The sequence below is a fragment of the Pan paniscus genome, chromosome 4, assembly GCF_029289425.2.
Source record: "Pan paniscus chromosome 4, NHGRI_mPanPan1-v2.0_pri, whole genome shotgun sequence".
NCBI classification, from domain to species: Eukaryota; Metazoa; Chordata; class Mammalia; order Primates; family Hominidae; genus Pan; species Pan paniscus.
Genome location: NC_073253.2, coordinates 136,240,816 through 136,260,828, shown reverse-complemented (window position 1 = coordinate 136,260,828; position 20,013 = coordinate 136,240,816). Strand labels below are relative to the sequence as shown.

General features: G+C 41.8%; 1 protein-coding gene across 18 annotated transcripts in view; it reads right to left on the bottom strand.

The window, feature by feature from the left end:
* LOC100992160 (protocadherin alpha-11) overlaps nucleotides 1-20,013 on the bottom strand; it is a 229,923-nt gene that overhangs the window by 8,883 nt on the left and 201,027 nt on the right. The gene's annotated exons all lie outside the window — the stretch shown is intronic.

Sequence of the window (20,013 nt, the reverse complement as noted above, 5' to 3'; positions counted from 1 at the left end):
AGGAATGATCAGGTCAGAGGCTTTGCCAAAGCAAATGCCAGGAAAGGGCCAGAAGATTGTGAAGCAAATGCCAGGCCTGTTAAACTCACCCTCATCCGCATTTGGAACTGTTCTGTTAAGGCCAGGAGGGCTTTTCTGATTTACACTGACTTTCCCTAATAGAAGAACATAAACTCATTTTGACCAAGGATACTATTTTCAGGAAAGCTCTCAGAGGGGCATGTGCTGGAGGGTGTTGGAGGGTGTTCACTTTTCTTATCTTCTCTTCATCTTGCTTTGTTCTCTTTCTGTTCTTGAGGACTTGCCCTGGTTCTCTCACTAGTGCATAGTCCTGGGCCATTTACATAAATATCTCTGAGCCTCAGTTTCCTCATCCATAAAATGGAGATGATCCCCTTCCTGTCTACATCACAGGGTTGTCGATGTAGTTAACATTTACTGTGCCCTTCCTATGTGCGTGCAACAGAGTTAAACAAATCTGCACGTCATATAGGTTTTGGTCCTGACAAGAGCCCTATGAAGTAGATATTTCTAGTATCTCTGTCTGTGTTATGTGTCTGTTTTATAGATGAGGGGACTAAGGACTAATGGTCACATGGTCACTAACTGGTGGAGCCTGGGACTCAAATCTAGGGAGTCTGACTCCAGCTAGGAGACTCAGATCCTGAGCTGTATAACAAGGTCATCCTTTGAAAACGCTAAAGCGTTATACAAATGTGCCAATTATTATGGTTATTGCCTGTTTTGTTACTACTATTTGGGAGGCACAGAGATGCCAGCAGGAGCCCTAAGCCAGAATGAGTTGAAAGGAGTGGAGGTGGGGGAAGGGTTGCGGATGCAGCCCGGCCTCCAGGTTTCGGCCCCGCCCCTTTGCTCCCCATTCATCCCTTTGTTACCAGCTCTGGGATTTCAGTGCTGAGGTTAATAAAGAGCTTCCAGAAAACCCATCATTTTGATTAAAGCCGGGGACTATCTTGCCAGACAGCACTCTGGAGCCTGCCTACCGCCCACTCTGCTAAGTCAGTGCAGCCGGCAAAGGCTATTAAATGATTATAGCCGTTTCCGGCCCAGCCCCTGGACTGCTCGTTCTTTGGCGCGGGCGGCTGCTGCTGCCTCTGGATGCCCAGGAAAGAGTCAGGGCACCGAAGGCTGTGCAGATTCTGTGTTTGCAAGTGAACTTCCAGGCTTTCCGCGCAGAGACACCCCGCCTCTCCCTCCTCCTTATTTCCGCTCACCACCCAAGTCAGCCACTGCAGTCTTTTAAAAAACAGCCCCGATTTCTTTGCTCCTTCTTGGTTTTGGGCATCAATTTAATCAACCTCTCTCTCTGTCTCCCTCTCTGTCAGAATTTAGCCGATTGTAGAATGATAGTATATACTCAGGCTGACCAAAAGGCAAAAGCCATCCGCCATCAACCACTGAAACAGCCCAGGTTGTAAAATATCTCAAGCTCCTTCCCGGCCCCCTATTTCGCCATCTGTGGGGTTTGTTGGACCGACTGGACAAGCTCCGCCTTCTCCCACACCTTCACCCCCAACCCCCGCCAGTCCTTTATGAATTGGGCAAACCTAATCTGAGTAATCACAGCCCACAAAACACAGAAGAATCGTGGTCTGAAACCCAAATCCTGTCCACGATCAGAGAGAGGGAGAAAGCTAAGCCCACCTGGGCTAGCATTTCCAGCATTTCCCCGCTGCTGCTTAGTCCTTCAATTGACAGTGGAAAGACTTTTCCATGGAAACAAGGGAATGTAAAAATATACTCCCTGTTCTCTGTAGGATCTTAGGCTCTGTAATCAGAATAGTAGGCTTAAACCTGGCTACATCATGTAAACTATGGTGATGTTTGGCAAATTATTTCATATCTCTGGGCCTCAGTTTTCATCTGTAAAAAAAGATCATAAGAGTGCCCACCCCATAGGGCTGATTTATAGATTAAATGTAACTATCCTTATACAGCACATAGCATAAGTGCATGGTGCAAAGTAAAAACTCATTAAATTTTACTTATTAAGATCAGAGCAACAGAAGATTCATTTGTTTAAGGCCTATTGATTGCTTATTATGGATTAGACAGTTTATGGGGTATTTTGCATGTATTTAATTTTAAATGATTTAATTACAATTAATTAAAGCTATTATTATAAGTGTATATCTAAATACATATTTAAGGCATATTTATTTTATAAAAAAGGAATCTGAAGTCTTAAATTACAGCAAGATAATTTGTCCTAAATCACACAAGATTTTTTTTTTTAGAGACAGCGTCTGTATCTGTTGCCCAGGTTGGAGTACAATGGTGAGGTCATGGCTGACTGCCAGCCTGGATCTCCTGGACTCAGGTGATCCTCCCACCTCAGCCTTCTGAGTAGCTAGGACTACAGGTGTGCACCATTATGCCTGGCTAAGATTTTTTTTTTTTAATATACAGAGATAGGGGCCAGGCACAGTGGCTCATGCCTGTAATCCCAGCACTTTGGGAGGCAGAGGCAGGTGGATCACCTGAGGTCAGGAGTTCGAGACCAGCCTGCCCAATATGGTGAAACCCTGTCTCTACTAAAAATACAAAAATTAGCTGGGCATGGTGGCAGACACCTGTAATCCCAGCTACTCGGGAGTTTGAGGCAGGAGAATCACTTGAACCCTGGAGAAGGAGGTTGCAGTGAGCCGAGATCTTACCATTGCACTCCAGCTTGGGCGACAAGAGCAAAACTCTGTCTCAAAAAAGAAAAATATATATATATATATATATAGAGAGAGAGAGAGAGAGAGAGAGACAGAGAGAGACAGAGAGAGAGATAGGGCCTTGCTGTGTTGCCCAAGCTGGTCTTGAACTCCTGGCCTCAAGCAATATTCCCACCTCTGCCTCCCCAAAGTGCTAGGATCACAGGTGTCAGCCACCACATTCAGCCCCACACAGGGATTTGATACTGAAGGTGAAAAACTATTCTCACATTGACTCCTTGGCTCAATAATCAAATAGTTTTTGTTTGTTTTGTTTACTTCTTGTGAAGCCTTGGGGATGAGGGAAGAGACGGAGTTGAGCTCCATTCACAGGCCTAGCATTGTGATCTATAGAGCAGCTGGGAGAGTGGTGTGTGTGTGATTGGATGTCAGGCTTAGCAATGGGGAGGCCAATCTAATACCACTCCCCAGAGGCCGCTAGAGCTGCTACTCCTGGGTATTTCACCCTCTTTGGGCGGAATGAGTTGAGCTGGAAGAAGATTTTTTGGCTGTTTGGTGTCCCGAGCTACAGCTGGGCTAATTTTCAGTAATCTTGGAGCGGAAGAGATAAATACACTTGGCATATTTTTAAAGCCACAGCTCTTGCTTTGTGCCCAAAATAACTCTGCCATTTCTAGGTTAAGAGTATAAAGACATCATGTGCTGCGAACCCAGATTCAAACATTGGAATGGCTGGTCTCCGTAGTTAGCTTAAAAAAAATCACATTTCTTCTTTCTGTGAGCCCCACGCAACCCAGCAGGGCTCAGGCTGCACAGTTTTCTCTACCTTGTTTCCTGGTTGATAAGGTCCCCCAGGATGTAGGGAAGGCAATTTCCCTTTATAGTCTCTTCTCAAAATACCCCCTCTTCAGTTGGCTGTCATATCCAGGGGGTAACAAAATGCTTAAAATGTAGGTTCTTGGGTAACATAGACTTGAGTTGGAATCTGCTTCACCACTTATTCGTTGAACGTTGAGCAAGGTACTTGGCCTCTTAGCTCCCATTCTTTCATATGCAAAACAAAGATAACAATAACCATCTAATGGGATTGTGAACATTAAAAAGAGACAAGGCTTATAAATCACACAGATCAATGTCTGTCATGAAGAAATTCTGAAATAAAGAATGGGTATTACTACTATGCAGTATTCCTTTACTAATCCAACTCTCACTTTAACCACCTATTCTCAAATGTAGTACTTCCAGAAATTCTCTTTTCCAAGGACCCTCTCCCCATCAGGCTCTGCTCCTCCTAGGGGATTGAAGACTTCCGGCTGTGACATTTTCCAGCTTAGAAATGGTTGCTAGGTTACTCTCCGTAGCCCTCTGAAGGAGGAAGTGAAGGAGACTACTTAGGCATGGTGGAAAGCACACTGGACGAAGTATCAAAAGTCTTGGGTTCATATCTCAGCTCCAGCATTCTGCTTTCTACTATTTTCTAGGATACTATTTGATTAACATTGACTTACAGTTTCTTCATCTGTAAAATGGATATAATAGCTACCTCCCGGAGGCATTGTTATTTATTCAACTAAACTTATTATTTACAAGGCCAGGCATGTGGCTCACACCAGTAATCCAGCACTTTGGGAGGCCAAGGCAGGCAGATCACCTGAGGTCAGGGGTTCCAGACCAGCCTGACCAACATAGTGAAACTGTGTCTCTACTAAAAATACAAAATTAGCCTAGCGTGGTGGTGCAAGCTTGTAATCCCAGCTACTTGGGAGGCTGAGGCAGGAGAATCACTTGAACCCAGGAGGCAGAGGTTGCAGTGAGCTGAGATTGTGCCATTGCACTCCAGCCTGGGCAACAAGAGCAAAACTCCGTCTCAAAAAAAAAAAAAAACTTATTTACAATAAATTAGACATTAAATTAGGAATTAGGGATATAAATATGAATAATATTAGGACAAGTACCCTGTTCTCAAAGAGTTACAGCACAGTGGGAGGAAAAAACAAGTAAATGAATAAATACAATAATAGTGTTAAAGGATAAACCAGGTAGATAAACTCTGGCATAAAGATGGCATTAAACTTTCTAGAGACGGTGTGTGCAGTGGTTAAGAGCACAGACTCAGAAGTCAAACAATCCTGCTTCAGATCCTGGTGCCCTTACTAAATGTGTGATCTGATTTAATCCTATGGGTGTCAGTTTTCTTAGCAGTAAAATGAGTATAATAATGCACAAATTTCTGGGTGTGGTTATACAGATTAAAGGAGTTAATACTTGTAAAGTGCTTAGAATAATACTTGGCACATGGCTTAACTGTTCAGTACAGGTTAGCTATTATGATTCACAAGTAAATTTTCTCCTCTGTTTGCTCTAGCATTTTCAACTGCAGAGGCTAAGTCTGTTGATGATGATGTCACTGAGTTAAGTGACATATAGCACTAGCTCGAGGTGGGGATGGAAGGCTCAGAGGGAAGTATGTAACAAGTGCAGTCCAACCACAGGTACGTGAATGCCAATTTGCCAATTTGATATTTTTATATCCTATGACTCTGTAATTCTACTTCTGGAAATTTATCCTGTATAAATACTAGCAAGCATGCATAAGAAATATGTATAAGAATGTATATTGTATTGTTTAGAAAACATAGATACCAACAGCAAATTGGATAAATTATAATATAGGTATACAACATAGTACTATATCCTTACTCAAGAAGATTGTGGCAAATCTATATGTACTGACGTAGAAAGGTGTTTGTTAACATACACACACACACACACACACAAGCTGTATAATAATATGTATTGCATTATCCCATTTTGCTTTTTGAAAATCTATATAGTCATGCGCCCCATAATCATGTTTCAGTCAACAACGGACCACACATATGACAGTTGTCCTATAAGATTATAATAATGTATTTTTATTGTACTTTTTCTGCGTTTAGATATGTTGAGATACACAAATACTTATCATTGTGTAAAAATTGCCTACAGTATTCAGTATAGTAACATGATATACAGGTTTGTAGCCTAGGAGAAATAGGCCATACGATAGAGCCTAAGTGTGTAGTATGCTATATCATCTAGGTTTATGTAAGTACATTCTATGATATTTGTACAACGAAAAAACTGCCTAAAGACACATTTCTCAGTGTATCCCCATTGTTAAGTGATGCAAGAAATATTTGGAAGAGTGAACCCTGAAGTAAACATGGAAGTTGGGTGGTAATGATAGTTTCAATAATGATGTCAATATAGTTTCATCAATTGTAATGAATGTACCACTCTGGGCAGGATGTCACTGTGGCGGGGGTGTGGGGGCATTGTGTATGTGGGAGAGCAGGAGTGCATGAGAACTCTGCACTTTCTACTCAACTTTCCTGTGAACCTAAAACTGCTCTAAAAAGTAAAGTTCATTAATTTTAAAAAAATATGGGAGGATACACACAAAATTGTTAACAGTGGTTGCTTCACCAAAGGGGAGTGGGATTGAGGGAAATAAATATTTCTATGCAAAAATGCTATATTTTTTAATATTTACTTCAACAATGTAATTCTATTTTATTTAATAATACATTAAAATGTAGACATATAAAGAATTCTGAAGATGCACGCTAAATTATTGGTAGTGGTTACTTTTGGAAAGCATGATTGGATGTAGGGAGTGAGGCACTACTCATTTTATTTTAGTCCTGCACAGATATAATTTGTTATGACTTTTGTTTCTTCTGTAATTAAATCAAAGAGATAGAGGTTCAGAAGAATACTAGCCCAACATGGTTCAAAAACTAGCCTGCACCCAGGATTAACTACATAATTTGCAGGAACCAGTGAAATTTGCCAAATGAAAATGGGGGGAGGCGGCCCTTGTTAACAAATTATCAAGAACTTCAAGATAGTGACAGCATAATATCAAAACACACAGGGCCTTTCTAAATGCTGGGCCCCAAGAAGCCAGACTTGCCCAGGCCTGAGCACTACTGGGTTCCTCCCTTAGCACCACAACTTGACACTGACTATTCCCAAAGTTTTCACACTGCCTGCCCCACCTGAAACTCTATGAGGCATTATTTCAGCCGACAACAAAATGGCTTCTGACTTTGGTTGGGTTTTCAAACTTTTCTTCTCTACCCTCCCCCCTTACTTTGTTACAATCTGTGCTTCTTAAAATTTGGCAGCAATCCCAGGCTCTGTGTTGCTGTCACTTCTCAGCCTTGAGCAACCATTTCTAGACAAGTAGTGATATCCTTGCATTGAGGGTATAAAATGGAGGTGCTGTCAGCACATTGCAGTATAAGGAAGGCAAGATAATGGGAGAACCCTCTACACCACCCTGCACACTTCCATACCATTCCATGTAATCTAGCAAAAACATCTTGAATCCTCTTTACTGTGTGCCAAGCACTGTGTTAAGTGCTAGGAGCATTAAATTGAGTAGTAATAGTTCTGACGACATTTTTGAGTGGCTACCATGAACTAAGCATGGTTCTAAGCATTTTGCATGCATTATGTCATTTAATACTTACAACAGCCTATGGTCTCTCCTCTTTTATACATTGATAAATCTGAAGCACAGGTTGCACAATTATTAAGTGATACGATAGAAATGTGAGGCACTGTGCAATGCCAGGCTATCTCCCTTCAGAAACTAACATGAGACAAATTTTAAACCTGCCCTTCACTCTCCACATTTTCTCAGACATGATATACCAAATCCACCAGGATTACCTAAGAACATTTCCAAGCCCAGCCCTTTATTTAACAATTAAAAAAATGCTGCATTTACTTCCCTTTTCGATTCTCCTTTTCTAAACACTCCAAAGTTTCCAATATTTGGTTTGGGAGAAGAAAAACACTAAGTTAAAAGCTCATAGCTCATCTTGACATATTATTCAGTACAGTGATCGCCCCTTATTTGAGGTTTGATTTCTGAGGCTTCAGTTACCCACAGTCAACCTTAGTCTGAAAATATTAAATGAAAAATTTCAAAAATAAACAATTCATAAGTTTTAAATCGCAAGCTGTTCTGAGTAATGTGATGAAATCTCGAGCCATCCCGCTTTATCCTGCCCAGTACGTGAATCATCCCTCTGTCCGACCTATCCATGCCGTCTACACTACTCACCTGTTAGTTCACTTAGAAAGTGTCTTGTTATCCGATTGGCTGTTTTGGTATCAAAGGGCTTGTATTCAAGTACCCTTATTTTACTTAATACTGGCCCCAAAGCACAAGAGTATTGTGCCTAATTTATAAATTAAACTTTATCATAGGTGCACCTATGAAAGAACATAATGTATATAAAGGTCAGTACTAAATGAGGTTTCAGGCATCCACTGAGGGTCTTGGAAGGTATCTCCACAGATAAGTTTGGATTGCTGTAGGTTCATTTTTGAAAATTCAGTAGAGTTAAGGAAACTTAAAAGAATCTTCTTTCCTAAATATAAACAAACCAACTAACCTTCTAGTGGGTCTCCATGGCCAACAAATGAAACTACAAATTATTTAGCAGGATGTTTAAGGTCCTACAAAATCTGATTCCAGTCTACGTTTCTGATCTCATTTTCTAACATCTCTTTATTCTACCACATCCATCAAATGCACTCATCTTATTAACCCAGACTACACAATTCAGTTTTTTTGTATTTTGTTTTTGCATGCACGCATTGTTTCCTTTGCCTGGAATTCTCTTCCTCTCCACATCCTACTTGCCATCCTGCAATACCCAGTATTTTAAATTTTTTTTTGAGACAGGGTCTCATTCTGTCACCCAGGCTGGAGTGCAGTAGTGTGATCTCAGCTCACTGCAACCTCCACCTTCCAGGTTCAAGTGACTCTCGTGCCTCAGCCTCCCAAGTAGCTGAGACTACAAGTGCATGCCACCACACCTGGCTAATTTTTATATTTTTTTGTAGAGATGGGGTTTTGCCATGTTGCCCAGGCTGTTCTCAAACTCCTGGGTTCAGGCAATCCACCCGCCTCAGCCTCCCAAAGTGCTGGGATCACAGGTGTGAGCCACTGCGCCCGGCCTCAATATCCAGTATTAAATGTCAAATAATCTCTGACTTAGTCCCCTGAATTTCCAATTCCATCTTCTGAGGTCCCACAACATCCACTGTTCATGGTTGCTGAGAGTGTTTGGGTCCTATGAAAACAATCTGGGGACTGTCTCAAGAAAGGCAGCCTAGCTTACCTTATTTACCTAGGGTTTGAATTGATTATAACATAGACAGACCCTGGGTCCCATTCTGGACCAACAGGCCCTGGTGGTTTGTCCCAGCTTCCTTCCCCTTCGTTGACCCTACCTACGTAGGGCATTATTGTCGTCCTTATCACATGACAATGTAATATTTCCATCATATTTCTTTACATTTCTCCCTTCACCATTAGATTTATAAGGGCAGGACTGTGTTATATTTAATATTATATCTGCATCACCTAGAACAGAGCCTGGCCTGACCCAAGTGCTTAATAAATGTTTGATGATGACTACAGTCATGTATCACTTAACAATGGGGATATGTTCTGAGAAATGCATCACTAGGCATTTTTGTTGTATGGACATCATAGAGTGTACTTACACAAACCTAGATGGCATAGCCTACTACATACCTAGGCTATATGGTATAGCCTATTGCTCCTAGGCTACAAACCTGCATAGCATGTTACTGTACAAAATACTGCGCAATTGTAATATAATGGCAAGTATTTGTGTATCTAAACATAGAAAAGGTACAGTAAAAATATGGTATTACAATCTTATGGGACAGCTGTCACATATGTGGTCCATTGTTAATCAAAGTGTCATTATTTGGTACACGACTATATATAGAGGGTCCCAACAAAATTCTCTATTGGAGCCAAGCCAAGAAAAGCATCCCTAGAAAGGATACTATATACTTCACTTCTCTATCTCTCTCTCTCTCTCTGTCTCTCTCTCTCTCTCTGTCTCTCTCTCCCCGTGTGTGTGTGTGTGTGTGTGTGTGTGTGTGTGTATGTGTGAGAAAGAAAGAAGGAGAACAGGAATGAATAAGGATTTTAAAAGAGAAATGCTGATGAAGGTGGTTAATGATGGAGTTTCAGGGACCCGGCTGGGAGGTAGTTTTTGTGAGGATCTTCGTAGTGCCCTTCAAATCACAAACACTTAGAAGGTATTATCCTGGAGGCAAGGTTGTGACCCTGGGCAAGAAAAGACCAAAGAAGCTAATTTATATATCTAAATCCCCAGATTCAGAGAGAACATACCAAAAAGCTAAAGAAATTAGCTTTAGTGAGTTTCCCTCTAAAGAAATTTCCCAAAGGCAAATATTTAGAATCGATTTATACTTGTTGCAACAGAAGGAAATTGATGTGACACTGACCGCTGAATAAACATAGCCCTGCTGACTGCAGACTGCAGGAACAGCAGTTGGATTGACATCTTGATGACACACGGAGCCCACAGGGGATGCTGGACTCTGGGGAGGCTCTTTCATGGGTCCCATGGCCTAATCATTGTCAGCAGTATAAGGGGTGATTTAATCTCCAGTCAGAGCTGCTGTAAGTATGGAGAGGGCCTAAGCTTTGGAGATATCCAGCTTGTTTAGAATATCAAGGAGGGAGCTAGAGTGAAACTGGTTGTTATACAAAATGTTCCCAAAAAACAAACACATCCTTAGATACATACGGATCCATAAAATTGACCCTGAACCATCCTACCCTCCTATCCCCAACACAGGAAGCATCACAGGAAAAGCAGGTGGGATTTACGAACACTGGCAGGAACATTACCCACCCCTCAACCCCTAACACACCCATACACACCAACCAGGCTCTTTCTTCTATTTTTCAGGGAAGTTCTGGATATAATCTGCTTTCACTTAGACACAGACGCTAGATGCATACAAGGCAGGCAATATGTGTTGCCCCGTCTCCTGGCATCACTTGTGACAGTGACTTTTCCATTAGCTACCATGCCCCAGGATTGAATCCTTACAGATTGGCCTCTGGGTGATCTAAAGAGTACTGTCCTCTGCTGCCTGCTCCCAACTCTTGGAACAATATTCTTAAACCTGGGGCAGAACAATATCTCTAAGTCCAGAACACAATAATGTAGTGGGAACCATTTTTCTCCTCTCTCCACATTTCCACCTTTGCTCCACATTTCCACCAAAACAATACTCCCATCCTTTGCAGGGATGTGCTAGGAAAAGAACTTTCATCTTTAGCTCTACTTCCTTCCTTACTCTTCCCAGGAAGGGAGAGTAGTTTATCTGATTGGATAGATCACTGAAAGCATGATTTAAATGGATCACGCTTCTTGATTGAGCAAAGTTAGCATCATCAGTCACTGTTCTTCCATGACACATCTCACCTTAATTCTCCTTCTCTACTCTAGCTCATTCTCTACAGAAATTAACTTACACACACACACACACACACACACACACACACACACACACAGAGCCACCTCTGCCTGAACATGAAAGACCGTGTGATAGGCAGAATAATGGCCCCACCAAAATGACTGCATTCTAATTTTAGAACTTGTGAATATGTTATGTTACATGGCAAAAGGGATTTTGTGTTAATTTGTTATGGCAGCCCTAGGAAACTAATACAGATTTTGGTATCTGGAAGTGCGGTTCTGCTGTTATAAATGCCTAAAAATGCGGAAGTGGCCTTGAGATTGGGAAATGGGCAGAGTCTAGAAGAATTTTGAAGAGCATGATAGAAAGAGCCTACATTACCTTGAACAGGCTGCTAGTAGCAATATGCATATTAATGGCTCTACTAGAGAGGACTCAGAAAAAAGTGAGGAGCAAACCTAAATTGTCATGAACAGATTGTTATTACAAATATGGCATTAAAGGTGCTGCCAGTGAGGGCTCAGGTAGAAATAAGGAGCCTGTTATTGGAAACTAAAGGAAAGTGGATCCTTGTTATATAGTGGCAAGAACACACCTTGATTTTAGCCAGTGAAACTCACTGTGGACTTCTGACTTCCAGAACTGTAAGATAATACATTGTGTTGTTTTAAGCCATGAAGTTTATGGTTAATTTGTTATAGCAGTAATGGGAAATAAATACAGACACCCTACAGTTGGCCTAGAACTCAGACAGTAAATAGTCTTTTCCAAGTTACCAAGCTATTCCCTTCATGTATCACGCGGGACAAGATAATAGTAATGTGTTAAGTGTATAGAGTTCAGCAGCAAGCAGACATGAGTTCAAATACTGCCTTTACCACTGCATTTATTAATGAATTTAACAAAATTTATTGAGCATCATTGTGTGCTAGGCATCCTGCTTGACAATGGGAATACAATGGTGAGCAAAAAACATTTTTACTAGCTGTATGAATGTAAGAAAGCCACTTAATTCTTATGAGCTTTAATTTTTTTATCTGAAACATGGGAATAATAATGTACTTCTCTCAAAGTTAAGTATGCAACATATGTAAAGTGCTTATCACAGTTCTCAATAAATGGTAGCTATTGTCTTCCTTTCTCTTGTTCTAAGAGACTATTTCTACAATCCAGGAGGCAACAGTATGGGATTTAAAGACTTATAAAACTTGACCCAGCAAAGACCCACTCACTGGAACATACACTTAAAATACAATGTCCTCAGGGCTCTATTTTTGCTAATAGGCTTTAGCTGAGAGAAGGGAGCTTCTTCTGTATTCCATGGTTCATCGTCCAACACAGAGCCAAATTTACAGGCTCAAAGGTATCCACCCTAGGGCTGTTGATATACCTAGTGATGCTCTTATCCCCATAAATCTGGACTCTCCGAAAGCAGCTTGGTGTGCATCTAATGTAAATCATTCATACTGGCTGAGGCTTCTAGTCTTACCACAGACCTTTACGGTATTCATCTGACTCCAGGTGATTATAGGAAAAGAGATCGAACAGGTGTGTTCTTGGGTAATACAGTATCTATGATGCACAGTCAAAAAAGACAAGAGAGAAGACTTGGGGAATGTCACCTCACTATTCAGCTTGATACATGATACCAACTACAGCAACAGCTCTGGACACAAGATTGGGTCAATGCTGGTTGAAAGCCCAAGCTGGTGAACCTTCTTGGAACATCACCAACAAATTTGCTTGATTAGATTTTCTGTACAGGGCAGGCTTTACTTATTTTTAAAGTTTGTTTGGTTGGTTTTTTACAGACAATGGCATCGATAATCTCAAGACCCGGGGTACGTTGTTTGGTATCCAGCAGACAAGGAATACAACGCTAGTTACAATAAACGTCTCTTTGTTCTCTTTCGGGTCCACATTTGGTTCTTAAAAGTCACCTTTTCATACCCTAACTTTCTATTATTATGCCTCTTGAGTCTGACTTCTATAGAGCTCTCAATTTCCTGTTTCAATAGTAGCACAAGCATCCTTTGTCCCCCTTATTTCCTTTAAGTATTACCATCTTCAGGACTGACTTCTCCCATCCTTTGCCTAGCCCACGCCCTTGGAGATAGACAATTTCAGGCAGGGCTGTTGCTGAGGAAGCTCTTGGTCTCACCGAGAAAAACGTGGAATGTCATCTATCTCTGCTCTCCCTCTTTTTCTGATTGTGAATAATGGAGACTCCAAGTGCTGAGGCAGAGAAAGATTCCTCTCCAGTCCACACACTCATTGACAGGCTTCCTGGCAGTGACCAATCTTATGGCCCTTTCCTGGGGGCCTCTAGTCTCTAGCCAGTGCTTGAACTGAATATGTTTCTCCAGATTAGGCAATGACCTTTTCAACTGCAAAGCTGACTGCCTCTGAAGATAAAATTTTCACGTTCCTTTGAAATCTGGGCAGAGTTTCTTTTAAAATATTGCCATGAAAGACCCTTGCTGTCACTAGGACAGACTTTCATTTTTAGTTTACTTGTGTCAGTGAGGCTGAGGACAGGGCTTGCCGGAGCCACAAAACGTAAAGGAATTACAAACTATCTTCCTCCTCTGCCCTCAACTCAGGTTATAAGCAGGTCTTTCTTGTTCAAGCACCTCCCAGGAGGAGTTCCAAGCCTAACAATTCTAAACAATCTCAGCAATTTTTCCCACAGAGTGAAGTGCAGACTCTCCACCCTCCATATCATCTTTCCCACAAAGCTCTCAGTCACACAGGTGACCTATCACCTTTGAGCTGAGCCAGGTGGCAAAGTTGGTGAGACCCTACTTCCTTGGCCCTTTGTGACACTGAGATCTCCCCAGCAGAAACTTGAATCTCCCTTTTGACAAGGGGCTTAAAACTTCAGCTACAAAGAATGGTGTATAAAGAAAGCTAGAAGGGAGGGCAATTCAGAAACTCTCCTGTTTTATGCAACACTCTTAAACAAAAGAAGGGATAAAGTGTCTTATTTTTCTAAGATATATTCAAAAGTTGTTTCTCCTGACAAGGTTTTCAGAGGCCAGACTGTATTGCCTCAATGTAGCTGGCATATTAAAGGAATCAATGATAACTGAAGAAACTATAATAAGTCTCTATTTCCTTACCCTGCATTAGCCTGCTTCTCTCCATCGTGGGGCTTGAAGGAAACTGCAGCCTAAGAGAACAGTGTTGTTCTATTCTCCTCACTACACCCTCTAAAATGTTATATCCAGGAGCGTACATATGAGTGCACATGAGACTGGATAGGTGTCAGGAGACACGTGATCTCTGTTTGGGGCTACTGTTACGGAAGAAATTCTTTTATTATGTATCATGGTCTTAACCATGACTGTATTCTGCCCAGGCCACCAATCCTAGAATAATTACTATGGGGCAAATGAGAGGTCCAAGAAAATACAGAGCGTCTAGGGAAAGAATTACCTTAGAGTCTATTCATAAACAAAAATGTTTAATTTCAGAAAACCAGGAAATCTCCATTCTAGTCTTTTATTTACATGACCATTAAAAGTGGAAGGTACAGAGTGTTTTCCCAAGAAGAAGATGAAGAAAGTCATGAATGGATGGAGCCAGCAGAGACTTAAGTAAGCTTCAGGGCTTCTCCTAGGTAGAGGATGCTAATTCCCCTTCCCACACCCTTGCTTCCTCCCTTCAGGTCAATCCAAAACAAACAAATTCTTTACATACGCTGCAAAGAGAACTCTGGCAAACACAATGAGTTTCACACCCCCAGAAAGTAAAAGTGCATCTTAAAAGGACTTACTTTCCTCGGGTAGAGAAAGCCAAGCCAAGCTGGCACTCCTGGGCTGTCAGATGGCAGGTGACAGCGAAGGATACTCACAGGCGGGAGCTGCCCCACTCACATAGATCCCTGATCTCATTTTTTTTTCCTAATAAGGATATGCACACACCTCCCAGGACTGTCATTGCTATGACAACGGCAGAAGTTGAGGTTGAACAGGTTAGTGGAACAGCATGCTTTCTAAATTCTCCAACAAGGCCCGAGGCTGCACTCACTCATGAAATGGAAAAATTCATGTTGACAGTGCTCCTAAACAGATTCTAAAAAACTTAAGAATCACGCTTTCTTTCTGGGGAAGGATCAGAGATGGAGTCTCCATGGAGTCTTTCCATGGGGAGTTGGTTTTGTCAGACAGGTAAGAATCCTTGAGACAATTAAGAATATAAATCCCCATATAAAACTAGGGCACATAAACTGTGTCCATTTTCCACAGAGTAAAGAGATGTGGCAAATCAGGGCAAAAGCAATCCCCTAAGGAAACAAAGAGACAGGCACTTTAAAAAAATCTTCTCTATAGCAGATTCTTCCCACAGAGAATACTCAGAACAACCTGGGTCTAAATTTTGAAGCTGAAGGATAGACTCATACCTGGAAAAATCATTTAAAAATAGCTACTATTTACTAAACCCTGATTGTTCTTCAGATTCTGCAATATGTGTGCATTATCTCATCTAATTCTTGCAAGAACCCTATAAGGTAGACACCACTATTCTCCCCATTTTATAGAGAAAGAAACTGAGAATCAGGAAAGTTAAGTAATGGTCCCAGGAACATACAATTACTGAGTGGCAGAGGTAGAATTCAGAAAGGGTCACTGACTCCCAAGCTTGAGCTCTTAACAATTATCTCTCGGGCATGGGGAAAGGCCCCCTGCTTCTCACAAGAACCATAAACAGATGGCTTCCTTGCATGGATTCTGACCCTGTAATGATATAAGACAACCTCAGGAATATTTACCTTAGACGAGTTCTTAAAACTTTACAGTACATTGGTATCACATAGAAGGCTTGTTAAAACATAGACTGCCAGGTCCCATTCCTGAGAATGTCTTTCTTTATTTCTTTCTTTTTTTTTTTTTTTTTTTTGAGATGGAGTCTCACTCTGTCACCCAGGCTGGAGTGCAGTGGTGCAATCTCAGCTCACTGCAACCTCCACCTCCTGAGTTCAAGCAATTCTCCTGCCTTAGCCTCCCGAGTAGCTGGGATTACAGGCACCTGCCACCACGCCCAGCTCATTTTTGTAACTTTAGTAGAGATGGGGTTTCGCCATGTTGACCAGGCTGGTCTCGAACTCATGACCTCAAGTGATCTGCCTGCCTTGGCCTCCCAAAGTGCTGGAATTACAGGCATGAGCGACCACACCCAGCCTCCATCCTGAGAATTTCTGATTCATTAGTCTAGGATAGGGCCTAAGAATTTGCATTTCTAACAAGTTTCCGGGTATTGTTGGTGTTGCTGCCCCTTTGAGAACCATTGTCTAAACCAAAGTTCTCTAACTAAGACTCACTGCCTTAGTGGCTTCCGCTACCTAATTAATCTTTCACTGTTTAGTCCCAGATCCCCTGGGGTCTTGAGAAGCTATAATGTTATCTTCTGCAGTGCTGTGTGTTTTGAAACTTTCTGAACTCTTCTGAAAACAGTGAGCATCTCCCACTCTAAAACTAATGTACTGTTGCGTTAGGTAAGGCCTGAGATCCCTTGAAATGTAGAAAGAGGAGCTGGAAAAACCAATAACAGATAACAAAGCAGCCTGGCCCACTGAAGCCAGGCCAGTTCCCTCACAGGCAGGGGCAGTCCTTTTATAACCTCTGGGATTGCCCTAGGAACTGATCACAAGAGGGCATTCATTAAAACCTCTTCAGGGCATTCGTACTCATGAAGTTAAAAAGAGCTGTAACAGGAGCGACTGGCCCTTTAATGTCCCTCCCCCCAAAACGCATTCCTCCATCTGAAGAAGAGGCTGCAACTGTATTCCCTGCATTCCCGATTTAGCTAATTTTCTCTCTCTGCTCAGTCTCAAGGGAAGCTGAAAGGAAATAAGAAAGCCTGTGGTCCGGGTCTGCTCACACAGAGGGGAGGCTAGAGAAAGGGGCCAGTAATCAGGATTAACCAATTTAATGCCTGACTTGTTTATCCTGCAGAAAACATCACTTGGTGATGCCCTTGTTGATCCTTTCAGAGTGTGGCATCTTTATCTTAGGCTTTTGCAGACTGTGAAAGTAAATGAACAGTTTCTTTAAAAAGCAAAAGAATTCATCAGTGAGGCCGGGCGCGGTGGCTCACGCCTGTAATCCCAGCACCTTGGGAGGCTGAGGTGGGCGGATCACCAGGTCAGGAGATTCAGACCATCCTGGCTAACACAGTGAAACCCCGGCTCTACTAAAAATACAAAAAATTAGACAGGAGTGGTGGCGGGCGCCTGTAGTCCCAGCTACTCAGGAGGCTGAGGCAGGAGAGTGGCATGAACCCGGGAGGCGGAGCTTGGTGTGAGCTGAGATCGTGCCACTGCACTCCAGCCTGGGCGACAGAGCAAGACTGTCTCAAAAAAAAAAAAAAGGAATTCATCGGTGAAGGAAAAATAACTTTAAGAAACACATATGAACGAGGATTAGCATAAGGCAGGCCCCACTTCCTTTATTCAGCCATTGCAAGTGTTGGGATGAGAAGAGCAATACACAGCTGGTTCACGGAAAGGGCTCTGAAGCAAGTATAAGGAGTCTTAGGCACCAGAAAGAAGCCTTTTGGAAGCAACTGCATCTTCACCGTGAAGCTTTAAGGGCAATAGAATCAATGAAAGGCAGGCTCTATTTGAGTCTGGAAACAACCAATTTTTTTGGAGCATTTCCCTTTTCTTCAGGCAGCAACTAATAAATCCTCCTCACTCCATTTCCAGGGGAACAGTTGGGGTGACTGGATTATATAGACCCAGATGACCTCAGAGGGTCTATATCTGGGCCTGCAAATGAGAACTACTGAATTCTGGCCACCAGGCTATCAGCCAACACTATATCATAGATTGCAGAAAAGTAGTCCAGAAAGAAAAAAGAGTAAGAAGATTAGGCCAGGCGCGGTGGCTCACGCCTGTAATCCCAACACTTTGGGAGACCGAGGCAGGCGGATTACGAGGTCAGGAGATTGAGACAATCCTGGCTAACACGGTGAAACCCCATCTTTACTAAAAACACAAAAAATTAGCCAGGCTTGGTGGCACACGCCTGTAGTCTCAGCTACTCAGGAGGCTGAGGCAGGAGAATCACTTGAACCCAGGAGGCAGAGGTTGCTGTGAGCCGATATCGTGCCACTGGACTCCAGCCTGGGGGACAGAGCGAGACTCTGTCTCAAAAAAAAAAGATTAGACATTTATTAACTATATGTCAAGCACTATGCTCAGTTCTTTTTTTCTCCTTTAGTTCTTATGGTAACTCAATAAAATAGGTGTTATTACTATTACTACACCCAATTTACAGAAAGGGTAATTAAGAAAATATGAATTCAGGCAGTTTGTCTATGCTCACCCAGCAAGTAAGCTTGGGATTAGAATTCAACTCAAATCTGACTCTAAATCATAATCTTAATCTTTATGCCATATTCCCTCCAAGCAGTGCAGAACATATATTGAGTCCTAAAAACCTAAAAGTACCAGAAGGACAGGGAGAAGGCAAAGAATCCCTTTAACTTTACATCATTGATGCAGAGGTATGTATTGAAAAGTATGATTAGGTTGCCATGGAGTAGTTAGAAGATGTAAGCTCTATCCAACACAGTCCATGAAGACTGTGACTCATGCATCAGCAGCCAGGCACAGTTCTGGATAAAATGGGTTATACAAGAGGGGCTGGGACAGTAAGAAAGGGAACAAGGGAGATCCCCTTCTCTATCTCTGTAAAAAAGATAGGTTCTCAACATTTTTTGAATCTGAAAGAGGGACTTGGCCAGATGTATGAAATATCAATACATGGTTCCTACTCCACATTTGCCTAGGAATACACACCAACCAGCATCACCAATGGGAGGGAGAATGTATTCAAAGTTAGTTTGTGGCTTACCAGGTCGACCTACAATGCCTCCATAAGAGCAAGAAAAACTCTGAAATAAAGGCAAGGTAGAAAGTCATGATTTCATGTGGCTTCTTTGGGAAGTTCTCACCTTCCCAGATGCCTCCACATCCTGCAACACTTGGCAGTCTAAAACCGCTTCCTCCTCCATCATTTCTTCACTCCATCGTTGGCATTGAGGGTACAGATTTGTCAATGAACTATTTTATGTTTTTCCCCTTGCAATCTGGCAATATTAGCTCTCTAATGAATTGCTTCAACTTGTGTATTTCTTGGACAAATGTGACTTTTAGTTGAATTGTGCAACATCCATAAATAGCAAATCCTGGCTGATTAGAATCAATGCATGCCCTTAGAGTTGCCAGTAAAAATGGGCCCTTAGCTGCATGTTACTTAATAATTTGAAAGGCATCTGATTATTTTTGGGAAAAAACCTTTTACACACACATTCTGTCATCTGTTATGTATGTAGATATGTATTTGAATTTGAATGGATTATTGCAAGCCAGCCATGTTATGAATATAAGTGCTAGATATACTTGGATTTGAAACTAAACACATTTGGGTTTGAATCCTACCCTCTGCCACTTACAAGCTACGTGAACTTGGGTACATTTCTTAATCTCTCTGTCTCTCCAGTTTCTCATATGTAGAATAGATGTAATAAATCCCTTGCAAGCTTGACTTAAGGAATAAATGAGAACACATACAATGTACTTGGCACAGTGTCTAGGCATATTATGGCTTAATAATTAGTAACTACTATTATCATCATGATGTTCTATTAATAGAGGATTAGAGTAGACACAATTTGTGGTCTCTACCAACTCTTAATCTTCCCTTTCTGAAAACTGCCACAGCGATGGGCCTCCAAAGCCATATTTCTATTACATGACCCTGCTTTAGTGATAGGGCAAGAATAAGGATACCAAGGAAATGTGAGTTTAAGCAATTTTCCTATACTCACCCAGCCATTAGGTTTTTTACACAACTTAGCAGGTTCTCTTTCCTGAAAGTTTGGATTAGGAAATAGTCCCTATTATCCCTCTAAACTAAGAAATTGTGAGGTGGTCATGTTTGGCAACATGCATGCCAAGGCACTAAAAGTCAGTCTGCAG